This window comes from Schistocerca gregaria, chromosome 7 (genome assembly GCF_023897955.1).
Source record: "Schistocerca gregaria isolate iqSchGreg1 chromosome 7, iqSchGreg1.2, whole genome shotgun sequence".
In the NCBI taxonomy this organism is placed as follows: domain Eukaryota; kingdom Metazoa; phylum Arthropoda; class Insecta; order Orthoptera; family Acrididae; genus Schistocerca; species Schistocerca gregaria.
The window spans coordinates 460407109-460421292 of NC_064926.1; the positions used below are offsets into that span (position 1 = coordinate 460407109).

General features: G+C 47.1%; 1 protein-coding gene across 1 annotated transcript in view; it reads left to right on the forward strand.

Annotated features, from left to right (window-relative positions):
• The first annotated feature begins 1102 nt into the window (after positions 1 to 1102).
• Positions 1103 to 14184, forward strand: part of LOC126281465 (transcription factor SOX-5-like) — an 821264-nt gene continuing 808182 nt past the window's right edge. The window contains exon 1 of the mRNA XM_049980457.1: positions 1103 to 1158. The gene's annotated coding sequence lies outside the window, so the exon portion shown is untranslated. The remainder of the gene's footprint in view (positions 1159 to 14184) is intronic.

Below are 14184 nucleotides of genomic sequence, written 5' to 3' on the forward strand. Positions count from 1 at the left end.
TATATTAAGAATCTTTTTCGTTACTCTAGATACGATCATAGAACTTCAAACGTCAGCGATGTATTTTCAATGAACTTGACCATTGCTGTGCATAGGTTTGTAGTTTTGCGTTTAAACTATTTACCATTCACAATAGCGGGGAAGTAAGTTTTTTGAGACTTTTTCGCTGTTTCTCTTGTCGTTTTTATTGTTTTTGAATTAATTATGTGACACTAGTACTTATCAAATTTTTGGACATTTGCTTCACAAAGCTTGTATTTTTCTGACTCGCAGTTTCCTGGACGTTATGGTAATCAGTGTACTGTATAATGATCTAAACAAATTATTGTTACTAAAGCATAGTTGGTGTATTTTATGGTAACTAAACAATTTGTTAGTATTATGTTAAATATTTTATATATTTCATTGTTGTTGTTATTAAAATCGTACACATATGGGGAACGTTACAGGTGAAGTTGACAAACTACATTTGAGGAGGAGGTGGAGGATACAGACGAGGGGAAGAACCTTGGATCTATGCCTGGACAGCAAAGCATTTAACCCTTCACCGATCGCGCATTGCATTCGGTACAACAGCCAGGCATGTACTGACTAAATTGTTCATGTACCCGCAACAAAGGGGTGGGGAGAGGCATGTATCAATAGTAGTGATAAGATGAATAGCTAACGTCAGTATCCCGAGAAGCTGGCCAGAAATGATGAGCAGTTAAAATAACTCAGAGTTTGTATAATATACAACGGTGCGACCGGTGGTAGGTTAATGTAATACTGCATTGGCATGTCGAAGAAGTCTAAGTACGATAATGTTATCTATCTATTATGTTATGGCGCTAAAATATTAGATACACATTTCTGATGACTGTCTGAAACTCTTCGTTTGACATTCTGAGTACAGAGGCAAGCTTTCCGGCAATAGCTTGCCGCTATCGTCAAGTCTGCAGACACGCGAGCAAAACAAAGCAGAGAGGTTGCACGTTCTGTGAAAGATCGCTAGAAGCGTGCAGCGGTGTTTAAAAGTGTAGCGTTGCCCGCTGACTGCGCTCTCGTGCAACGCCGCCACGAGACGCCGTGTGCTCACCACATTGTTGTTGCTTTGTTGCAGGGAGTGCGAGCGATAGACGGCATGCAGCCAGCCGCGCGTGCCTACACGTTGCACAGGTAAGAGCCGCCGCCCCTCTCTCTCTCTCTCTGTGTGTGTGTGTGTGTGTGTGTGTGTGTGTGTGTGTGTGAGGGAGGGAGGTGAGTCCCGTGTGCCACCCTCCCAGCGGCTCACAAGTGTCTACCCAGCTGCTCTCCCGTATGTACACGAGAGAGGGAGAAGGCGCGCAGCCACACGTGAAGTCTCTCGCTCTTCAGTCGTCATCCTACGACAGCCCAGCTTATGAAAAATTCTTTAGTTTGTTTTTCTCTTTGGCACCGTGGCTTTCAGCGTTCCAATGTTTTGCTCGATTCCACGGGGTGCTTACAGTTCATCGGCCTTTTAGCTATACCGCGGAGGTACGCAGGTAGTAGAACTGTCTGCAGAGATGAGACCCAGTGACCAGCTAAGACACGTCTGCAGACGCCCCAGACTGTACTGGGATATACACTCCTGGAAACTGAAATAAGAACACCGTGAATTCATTGTCCCAGGAAGGGGAAACTTTATTGACACGTTCCTGGGGTCAGATACATCACGTGATCACACTGACAGAACCACAGGCACATAGACACAGGCAACAGAGCATGCACAATGTCGGCACTAGTACAGTGTATATCCACCTTTCGCAGCAATGCAGGCTGCTATTCTCCCATGGAGACGATCGTAGAGATGCTGGATGTAGTCCTGTGGAACGGCTTGCCATGCCATTTCCACCTGCCGCCTCAGTTGGACCAGCGTTCGTGCTGGACGTGCAGACCGCGTGAGACGACGCTTCATCCAGCCCCAAACATGCTCAATGGGGGACAGATCCGGAGATCTTGCTGGCCAGGGTAGTTGACTTACACCTTCTAGAGCACGTTGGGTGGCACGGGATACATGCGGACTTGCATTGTCCTGTTGGAACAGCAAGTTCCCTTGCCGGTCTAGGAATGGTAGAACGATGGGTTCCATGACGGTTTGGATGTACCGTGCTCTATTCAGTGTCCCACTCGACGATCACCAGAGGTGTACGGCCAGTGTAGGAGATCGCTCCCCACACCAAGATGCCGGGTGTTGGCCCTGTGTGCCTCGGTCGTATGCAGTCCTGATTGTGGCGCTCACTTGCACGGCGCCAAACACGCAAACGACCATCATTGGCACCAAGGCAGAAGCGACTCTCATCGCTGAAGACGACAGGTCTCCATTCGTCCCTCCATTCACGCCTGTCGCGACACCACTGGAGGCGGGCTGCACAATGTTGGGGCGTGAGCGGAAGACTGCCTAATGGTGTGCGGGACCGTAGCCCAGCTTCATGGAGACGGTTGCGAATGGTCCTCGCCGATACCCCAGGAGCAACAGTATCCCTAATTTGCTGGGAAGTGGCGGTGCGGTCCCCTACGGCACTGCGTAGGATCCTACGGTCTTGGCGTGCATCCGTGCGTCGCTGCGGTCCGGTCCCAGGTCGACGGGTACGTGCACCTTCCGCCGACCACTGGCGACAACATCGATGTACTGTGGAGACCTCACGCCCCACGTGTTGAGCAATTCGGCGGTACGTCCACCCGGCCTACCGCATGCCCATTATACGTCCTCGCTCAAAGTCCGTCAACTGCACATACGGTTCATGTTCACGCTGTCGCGGCATGCTACCAGTGTTAAAGACTGCGATGGAGCTCCGTATGCCACGGCAAACTCGCTGACACTGACGGCGGCGGTGCACAAATGCTGCGCAGCTAGCGCCATTCGACGGCCAACACCGCGGCTCCTGGTGTGTTCGCTGTGCCGTGCGTGTGATCATTGCTTGTACAGCCCTCTCGCAGTGTCCGGAGCAAGTATGGTGGGTCTGACACACCGGTGTCAATGTGTTCTTTTTTCCATTTCCAGGAGTGTAGTTCTCAACTGTCGGCCGCCGTACGGCCCGACAACCAAGAGCTATGTTTTTGGTTGCCGTTTCTTTTGGTAGCAGGATCCCGTTAGTTGTCATCAGTGGCAGCATTACACGATATTCTACTTACTGTTTTGGTGCCCGCGATGGCAAGTCGTCCTGGGCTTACATTTCGGCAATACAATGCGCACCCGCACACGGCGAGAGTTTCCGCTGCTTCGCCAGTAGCCAATCCGTTACTGCCTTGCTCAAATTGTGAAGCTCATCCTCTTGAATAAATCATCCAGTCTTCCTGTACATGTGCATCACATGTATCAGTTTCCATCCCTTTCGGATAAGTGCTTCAAAAAATGTTCAAATGTGTGTGAAATCTTATGGGACTTAACTGCTAAGGTCATCACTGCCTAAGCTTACACACTACTTAACTTAAATTATCCTAAGGTCAAACACACACACCCATGCCCGAGGGAGGACTCGAACCTCCGCCGGGACCAGCCGCACAGTCCATGACTGCAGCGCCCGAGACCGCTCGGCTAATCCCGCGCGGCGCCAAGTGCTTCGTGTTGCGTCGTTTTTCCCCTTAGAGTGTAATAATGTGAAGAATGAGTCACCATCAAGACAGAAATCGCTGTAGCCCTTTGTGAATGTGGACAGGGTTTTGGAGGCAGTCCAGCAATGAGCGTAAGTAGTGTTATCGAGTGTATTGACTGGAGGGATGCCGGACACGCCCTCTCGTCAGATGAGTGAATCAGTTGTGCGCTCTCCCCACCCCACAGCCCCCGAAACGGCAGCCGTCCGCGGGGCAATATTTGTAATGAGACGCGGCGGCGGCGTCCCCAGCTGGCGCGCATTATCCCCGTGACCCCGCCGGCCCGTGCGGCGGCCTCTTTGATCTCGCGGCTATTCTCATGGCGGGTTCCTCCGTGCCGGTAAGCACATAATGCCGGCCGGACCAGGCTGCTTAATTACTGCCCACTGCCGCTGAGAGCCGCCCCCGCCTCGCACACAACCTGTCCCTTCTTGACCGCTCTGTCCGTCTGTGTCCTACGCCGAAAGAGACCTCCCGGGCGGCCCTCGTGTTCTGTTAGGCTGATGGACGTTCGCCCTCTGAACTATCTCTTGGGATGGAAGCGACATATGCTGCCAATATGTCCTTCATAACAGGGAGCAGCAGCAGATGGTAATGCAATGCACGCGTCTCTCGTAGAAGAACGACGGGCACAATACTACTCACGACCCAGTGCCCAATCAGACAGATGGGGATACAGGCAGCTCCAAATATCGTGTCGTAGATTCTTTTACCCGGTTTAGTGCAGCAGACAGATGTGGCATGGACTCAGTAAGTCGCCGGAAGACCCCTGCAGAAACACCGAGCCATGCTACCTCTACAGCCGTCCATAACTGCGAAAGAGTTGCCGATGCAGAATTTTGTGCACGAATTGATCTGCCGATTACGTCCCATAAATGTTCGATTCGATTCACGTCAAGCGTTCTGGGTGGTCAAAGCATTCGCTCGAACTGTCCAGAATGTTCTTGAAACCAATCTCGAACAATTGTCGTCCGACGCATTGTAATCCATAAAAATTCCATTGTTGTTTGGGAACATGTAATCCATGAATGGATGCAAATGGTCTCCAAGTGGCCGATTACAACCGTTTCCAGTCAATAATTGGTTCAGTTCGACCAGAAAGCCCAGTCCATTCCTTGTAAACACAGCCCACACCAATATGGAGCCACCATCAAGTTACACAGTGCCTTGACAACACGGCCGGTCTTAGATGGCGAGGGGCCACGTGCAAAACTTCCGTTGCGGCGCTCTACCGCATCCCCAACCCCCTCCCCGCCCCTCTCCAGCACAGGTTCTACACCTTCACCACACTCGAAAAAATTCGGAGATTCTTTATCGACATACCACCATTATATCAAAAGGCTTTTACTGCAGCAGACCTACAGTTGTGATAGGAAAATAATTAATCGCGTAAGGAGTCTTAATAGGCATGGTAATTGCTAAAATGTTAATAGTAAGAAGTAACTCAGCTTTGGGAATCCTTCCAGTTTAATTAAATTCCAAATCAAATAAGGTTCGAAAGTGTTGTTCAGGGTATACACTTAAATGTTTTTATCACTTGACTATGCTCTATATTTACAAGTAATCAAATGAGTTGTAGGTTATAAACACTAAGGATGTGGGAAACACCTGCTGGCGGAAGAATGTACTGCTTGACTGGTAGCCACAACAATGAGTAGAAAGGGCGCGAAGATACGCTGAGAAATAATGAATGATATGCCTCTTAATTTACGCATGAACACTGATCGTGTCTACATTGGAAATTACTGTAGCGCATTAGTATCATACTCCGTCCTTCCTTCGACTCGGATGAAGGCATAATGTTCTGAGACGTACTCAGTGGCCACAGTCGTGTCACAATGCGTATATAATTGAATTACATTAGATTAAAAGTAGTTTTAGAAACACCTAACTTTTTTTAAATTTATCTGTAATAACAAAATTACGGGTGACAGTTCACAAATTACCTTCTGATGTTTTGCACGTGACCACTAGAAGCTGGTGACCTGTGCGGTTGCACCGTTTGCACATACCTAAGGCCGGCCCAGGTTGGCAGCTTGGGTCCATGGCTTCGTGGAGTCCACCATCATCTCCCATGGGTCTGCCATCAGCTCTTACCAACTGAAGTTGGGACTCGTCAGATCAGGCCACGGTTTTCCAGTCGCCTAGTGTCCAATTGAAATGATCACGAGCCCAGGAGAGATGCTGCAGGCGATGTCGTGCTGGCGTAGCCCATTAACACCAATTTCGCCGCATTTTACTAACGGATGCGTTCGTCGTACATCTCACATCGATTTCTGTGGTTATTTCAGGCAATGTTGCTTGTCTGTTAGCAGTGAAAACTTTACCCAAGCGCCGTTGCTCTCGGTCATTAAGTAATGGCCGTAGGTCACTGCGTTGCCCTTGGTAAGAGGTAATGCCTGACATTTGGTATTCTCGGCACACTCTTGACATTGAGGATGTCGCAATATTAAATTTCGAAACAGAATTTCCCGTGCGTCTAGCTCCAACTACCACTCCGCGTTCAGAGTGTGTTAATTCCCACCGTCCGGCCATTAACACGTCGGAAAACTTTTCTTGTGTGTGCGATTAAAAAAATGGTTCAAATGACTCTAAGCACTATGGGACTTAACATCTGAGGTCATCAGTTCCCTAGACTTTAGAACTACTGAAACCTAAGGACATCACACACATCCATGCCCGAGGCAGGATTCCAACCTGCGACCGTAGCAGCAGCACGGTTCCAGACTGAAGCGCCTAGAACCGCTCGGCCAACGCGAACGGCTGTGTGAGCGACAGTACCGCCACCTGTGTATGTGTATATCGCTATCCCATGACTTTTATAGATGGAACTTTATATGTCTCTTCATATGAGAGGCGCAGAACTTCGTCTTCGGCTCACTGTAGCGGCAGTGTAGCCTGTCAAGTGAATCACCGCTACTCGCTTTACTGTTTCATTAAGGAAGATCGTACTTTAGTTTTATTTATTTATTGCATGTCCCATTTTCTACTCCAAGAAGCAGAGCGGGCTGTTTGAAATCGACCCATTAAAGAGTAGCGCTTCTCTTCAGCCAAATGTTTCATTAGGGTGGACGTGGGACAGAGAGGCTCCTAACTGTAAAAGTGTTATGTTGTGGTGTGAGAAGCGAAAAGGGGCAGGGTCAAATGCAAGCATGTCCCGTAAGCCTGGCGTTCTCCTTTCTTGTAGACATCACGCACTCCATTACTCACACACGAGAAAAAAGATTTACACAGGGAAATTATAACGAGCAAAAATGTCCCTCATATATACAGCCGCAAGAAATTAGTACTCCATTTCCAATTCACTCACGATTTGTTCGACAGAATGACTAGGGCCTCTCGTCGGGTAGACCGTTCGCCGGGTGCAAGTCTTTCGATTTTAGTGGCAACGTGATCGAGGGATACCTGCTGTACAACCAACATAACGTGACGTGTAAGGTACAAATTTCTAGACTTCGCCTTTGTGCTTCGAAGGCTGACTGCAGCAAACGGAGAAGTACATCCAGATGTAAGACCTACCGTGTGAAAGGGACCTTATTTGAACTGATCGGTAAAAAATACGTCAAAAAATGCTGCTCCTCAAATGAGATCGCCTTGTTTATAATTCGCCGGCTAGGGTTACGCTCCAAGGAAATTGTCATGTCGTTTAGTGTGGTGCTGTGATCTATAGTCCGTTTGCCGTTTGATACAACTCTCCACGCTAGCTATCCAGTGTAAGACTCTTCATCCTTGCACAGCAGCTGTAGCCCACTTCCGTTTGAACCCGTCTGCTGTATTCAGCCTTGGTACCCCAATACAATGTTGAACCCCTACACTTCCTTACATCATCAAGTTGCACTTCCCTGACGTCTCAGGATGTGAGGTAGCAACCGACTCCTTCTTTTGGTCAAGTTGTGCTATAAATTTCTATTTTTGCTATTCGATTAGTTACTCGACGACTAGATGAGATCATTCGAGAATCAGTAACCAAAAACAAGTTTATGGTTTTAAGCAACATCCAATGAGAAGTTTCTGGAAGAAATCTCCCAATGTTTGATATTTAAGTCAAGAAATTCAGATCCTTTTCACTGACTATACAGGACATTGCCCTTAAAAAACCCTCTCTCAAACACAAAAATAGCATATGAACTGCTAAAAAAAATATCCAACAAAAGCTGCCTTTAACAAAAAATCAAATTATGCACAGTTATTCCGAGTTGAAAACAGAATACATCTTCGACTGCAGCTTGAAGGAAATAAGAGTTCTTGAATATGAGCATCCCATGAAATCCGTGGGTGCAATCCCAATAATACTTTATGTGAACTTTGAAGCAATAGAGAAATGCTCCAGAATGTAGAGAGACAGGCCGTAAGGGGAACGAGACTCACGCTCCTGGCATACTTGTAAGGATTCATGGAAGTAGGTCAACATCAAACATTTTAGCTCAAGAGTCAATGTTCAGTTGGAGGGGGGGGGGGAGGGAGAGGCGGGGGCGGGACCTTGGGCAAATAGAAAAACCAATATTATTATTAATTGGTAATCTACCTAAATTAGTATGTTTAGAGTCCCCAATAGACTATATGCAATAATGACGTGTTAACCAATAGAACGAAAAATGAATTGCAAATATTTTATTTTTCATTTTATGACTAGTTTCGGACCGAGTCCCATTTTCAAATCAACACAACAAAGTCGAAAATGGCACTTCCTAAGATATCGAAAAATGTGTAATGTACATCACCGTGCAGTACGATGTTATCTGTATGTACTGTAATCTACATAACATTTTTCGACATCTCAGGAAGTGACGCTTTCGACTTTGTTATGTTGACCTGAAAATGGGTCTCAGCCCGAAACTAGTCATCGAATGAAAAATAAAATATCTGCAACTTGCACTGGTTTTTCGTTCTACTGATTAACAGACGTTGCTGACCCAAGTTACTCCAGCATGCTGAAAGTTCGTGAACGATGTGATACGTTAGCCGCCTGGCCTCCCAAGTACTGTTCTTCAAAAGTTGGCACCATTCGGAACACTTCGTGTTCACTGTTCTCTGCTTCAAATCGCTGCCCTCAGCGGACCCAAATTTGTGACACTATAATTGCGTGACGAAGGGTGGTTGTTTTGTCTATGTAAGCAGATGATCAACTGATTTACAACAGTAATTGTACTTGTATTGAAACACATTTTGCAATAGGAGATACGATCTCAGATGTTTACTAAATGTTCTGAATGGCATTTCTGTTCTATTTGTTGGATTGCATTACAACAGCCTTAACTATTTTTACGTTCCTTGGTACAAATGTGTACCGCATTTGCATAGGACGGTCTCTATAATGCGCATTCACGAATCCATGTTGCTCCCACATTAAAATTTGTCGCATAGCGTGTGATCGGTACGAGCCACGCACACCCGTGGATCGGCAGTACTGGAAGACAAACAATAAAACATCTCTTCTTTCACATCACCCCTGAGATAAGCGACCAGCTTTACTTAGCTCACAGCCGAATTTAGCAAAGTCAATTAAAACTAAGCTCATATTATGTAAAATATTACTGACTGTCTATTTTTGTTTCTTAGTGAGAAGGAAAACTAGCATTATTCGACGTTTCTGGATTCGGGTGTTAGTTGCTAGATGCATACTATAGAGTACGGCCGAGAACCGCGGGCCGCACGAATTCTTAGTACCCGGTCGCATACGACTGGGGCCACGTCTGACGGCCACTGGCTGAACTGACAGACATTTGACTATTTCTTGAAGGAGCATAAAACTGTACTGTTATATAAAACCGGTTTACATATGAGTAATGTGTCACAGTTGGAAATATTAGGAGGAGTTTCAAACTGAGGGAGAAACTACGGAGCTACGGACGAGCATGGACAAAGCAAGCAGGCCAGAGAAGGCATGGATGCCGCCAACAGGAAACTGTGGGCGAGGAAAAAAGACTTGAGCTGCCGCGTGACTCTAGATGGATGCGCTGAAACAGAAAAAGAGGAACTTCCATTTCCTGGAATCTCTGCAGTGCGTTTCGCCTTCGCCAATATCAATGTGATTAGAAATTGAGCGTAAGCTCAGTTGAACAAGGTCCCCCTCCCCCTTTTCAGCCGGCCGGTGTGGCCGAGCGGTTCTGGGCGCTACTGTCTGGAGCCGAGCGACCGCTCCGGTCGCAGGTTCGGCATGGATGTGTGTGATGTCCTTAGGTTAGTTAGGTTTAATTAGTTCTAAGTTCTAGGCGACTGATGACTTCAGAAGTTAAGACGCATAGTGCTCAGAGCCATTTGAACCATTTTGAACTCCCCCTTTTCGCGGATAGCAACATTCACAACGTGAACGAAAACAAACGAACAGAGAGAAACACTGTTACAGCGCAGAGTGAGAAACACGTGTAACTTCAGTTCAGTTTACAAAATTGAAGTATAAATAATGCAGCGCAAGAAATACTGCACAATGGCAAAAATTGCCATGTGCATATGTGAATCGAAGTCTGTCGATGTCAACCGCGGCTAGAAAGGATGAAGAAGTATTGGTTTGGAGAATACGCAAAGAAACACCGTAAGTAACTTGCACACCAGCTTAATAAACAAAATACTGTTTTTAACCTAAGACAACCAAAAATGTACAGACTTATATATCTAATTTACAGAACCACTACGGAAGATGCTTTATAAATAAAAGCGAAAAGCGTCTGATGTAATTCTCTTTAATTAGATTGCAGTAAGGTCAAGATGGAAAATCAATAATAACTGAGTTATAGGTAAGGCTTCCTCCAGTGTCAGTGAACTTCTTATAACGTGTCACACCGCAGTTTGTTGAACTTATTTGCTATTTAAACTCGCATCTGGCGTTCCTAAAATTAATACAGCACCGAAGAATATGATCCAGCATTCCTATTTCTCTGCGGCCACAATCACCGTTAAGACGACGTTCTGTTCCCTTCTGATACCACGGATAAAGATCCAGGCCCTGTAAGAAAACAAATCGTACCCTTTGAGAGTAGACTTTTCTTCTCCCGCTCAGACGGGAGAGAAGTTAAAGACGCGCCGTCCTGTCCTTCCCGCTCCCAATCCTCCTGGCATTTTCCCGCCTTGTAAACAAAATGATTTCCTGGTTCATATCTGCTTTTTGCCACAAGATCTACGTCTTTTTCTGGCCGAGCTCTTCTAAACCAGTATTGTACTTTCTTACTTTATACATCTGGTTGTTTTTTTTTTCTTTCAATTTTCTATGATCATTATCGTTGTCTATCCATTGTGGCTGTGTGATTCTGGGATACATCTCTCGTCCAGGTGCTGTAGTTTTCTCCCCAGGTCTCGACGCGCTGCGTATTGACGTTGATAGGAGCCCGCCAGTTTTGTTGTTATTGTTGAGCAGTTTGTTGGCCACCTTGGTCTTCTAAGGGCTGAGTCTAATGCAAAGATTAAGAGGTTCAAAAAGGTTTCTTTATATTTTGGTATTTTTCTTATTTTTAGGTTCCGTATCACCTCGATCGGTAAAAACGGAACCCATATGGGATCACTTTATAGTCTGTTGGCCTGTCTGTCTATCTGTCTCTCGGTCCGTTTGTTTGTCTGTGCGCCTGTTAAGACCTCTTTTCTCACAATAGGGCATAGGTATGAAGTTGAAATTTATGTCAGGTAGTAAGGTCCAGGCATCTTAGCGGTGTAAAATATTAAGTATCTATGTCAATGTAATAAAAAGATGCAGTCATTTACGTCACATATTTTGATCCCCATCAAAACCAGTAGCTGAACTATTTATATACGTACATGTCGGACCTTGTGGTTTAGCGATTAAGCGCATGCCTGGAGACTGAGAGGACTTGGTATAAAATCTCGGTCGGACCTACGGGTTTTACAGTCTTCGTTCTAACCCAGTTTTCACCTCTCAACGATGTGAAGGGCCCTCAGAACCAATGTGAATCGGGTTCTGAGATGAACTGTAGATACCCTCCCCCCGGTTGATTAACTGGGTCGAAAGTCGCCGAAGTGGCGTCCAACATTAAGCCTTGCACCAAGCTACTGGGCCATGCGATATTATTGTTATTATTATTATTATTGCTTTCCTTTCTCAGACGTTATGTCTGGTTAAAAATGGAAAGTGACGCGGACCTTGATCAAGCGTGACTTCCTTTTAACTGTACGGTATATGTTACGTTGCATTTAGGAACTTTCGGGTAATTGAACATGTATCAATAATTACAGATTTCTGTAGTTGTATATATACGTTTGGATGTAGCTGTATTGCGTTGATGTACTGGTGGATATTGTGTGGTATGACTCCTGTAGTTGATAGTATAATTGGTATAATGTCAACTTAATGGTGATGCCACATGTCCTTGACTTCCTCAGCCAGTTGGGTGTATTTTTCAATTTTTTCTCCTGTTTTCTTCTGTATATTTGTTGTATTGGATCTGGATATTTCGATTAGTTGTGTTAATTTCTTCTTTTTGGCCGGCGGGAGTGGCCGAGCGGTTCTAGGCGCTCAGTCCTGAACCGCGCAGCTGCTACGGTCGCAGGTTCGAATCCTGCCTCGGGCGTGGATGTGTGTGATGTCCTTAGGTTAGTCAGGTTTAAGTAGTTCTAAGTTCTAGGGGACTGATGACCTCAGATGTTAAGTCTCTTAGTGCTCAGAGCCATTTGAACCATTTTTTTTTTTATTGGTGACTATGATGTCAGGTTTGTTATGTGGTGTTGTTTTATCTATTATAATGGTTCTGTTCCAGTATATTATTATTATTATTATTATTATTAATATCTTGGTTTGGCTCTGAGCACTATGGGACTTAACATCTTTGGTCATCATTCCCCTAGAACTTAGAACTACTTAAACCTAAGTAACCTACGGACATCACACATATCCATGCCCGAGGCAGGATTCGAACCTGCGACCGTAGCGGTCACGCGGTTCCAGACTGAAGCGCCTAGAACCGCACGGCCACACCGGCCCGCTATTATTACCTGTACACATAATTAATTACGTATGGACGGAACACTCAGAGCGCAAGTCTTCCTCGCACTTGTCGGTATTTTGTTCTTTTGCTTTCGTTTTTTCTTTTCACGTTGGTCCCATATTAAGCTGGAAGCTGCACTGCTTGGGCGTCTGTACGGATGATGACTGATCTGTTGGATGCAGGGAATGGCTTAAATTCTAGTAATAGGCGGTTGTGTTGATGAGGGTGAGTACTTGTTCACAAAAAGACGACTGCGATCGTTCACTGCATGTGTCGCAGGCGTCTGTCCTTAGAAGTGGTCGTGTAAGTCTAAGTAATATGCTCCTCCGTCGACGACAACAAAATTAGAGACGGGGGATGGATGAGTAAGGAAACTGGAGAAGTCATCTATAAAAGAGCCTGCTCCATTATTTGCCACATCTGATATACGGAAACAACGGAAGAGCTGGAGGAAGATTCGGATCAGGTGCACGAACCTGGCATCTGAATGAAGCCGACAACAGCCTAGTGTGCTCGTACGGCGCCTTTGTTCCCGTATTCAGACATCCCCCGGACGTCTCCCCCCTCAACTGCAGGCGGAGCCATAATCTGCTTAAGACTGGGTCCCGGCTGTCACTGGCCGCTCCGACCTGCCGCCGTGCTCGCGCGGAAACTATAAATTCATGGCAGCGGCATCGGCGCCGCTGTTTGGACCGGAGGTAGCGCGGCGGTAACAATGGGCCCGCAGCCATCCATCAATGTGGCGCGCGCACAAAGGGAGCCGCCTTGTAGCCAAACTTTGCGGTCATCTCTGCGCTGCCATTCTTTACCCCCATTCCGTTCCGACAGCCGGCCGCAGGGGCGCTGGCGGCGTTTAAAAATCGTCCGCAGCTGCTCGGGTCGGCGCGATCGCCGGGGTAGATATTTATTTAGAGATGGCTGCACGTGGGGTTCATCCCGCAGCCGGCCGCCGCCTCAACCCTTTCTTTCCCTTCCGCTCACGGCGAGTAATGCGCGCCGCTCCTTTTGTTTGCATATTTTAACAGCAACTTTTCCCACGCTTCCGTACCATTATTCTTGCTCTCTTCTTATTCTCGCCTTGTGTGCCTGTGTGTTCAGCGTGCGGTTGTTGTCGAGGAGGCCTCCTTGTCCGCCGGGACGCCTTCCCCCCCCCCCCCTCCCCCCCTCCCTTTTGTGTTTAAATGCAGGGCTCCGTAGCGCACAATGGCGTCCGGTTTCTGACAAGAATGGTGCGAGCATTTAGGTAAGAATAAAAAAGGGAGACGCGCCTGTGCGCCAGGGTACGAGCGCCTTGTGTGGGGCGAGGTGGTATCTCCAGCAATAATAAAAGTAATAATACAACACCGGGGGCAGCGGCGCGCACGGGGGGAGACGGGAGTCGGGCCCGAGCACGGCCGGACGGGATTGTATCCCCGCGGCATCGATAATAAATTAGTGATACTTAATCTTGCTCCGCGGTGACAATGCGGACTGGTTTCTTGCGGCCCGGACTGGCCATTGTGCGCGCAATCATTGTCACCTGCGCGCATTCTCGACGGGTCCCGGTCGCGCCGTAATTGATGGCAGCGCATTGTTGCCGATCCGGGCCCGGGAGGCAACAAATTGTGGATCCTGCCGGGGAGGCGTGGAAGGACATGCACAAGACTCGCTTGGGAGGGGG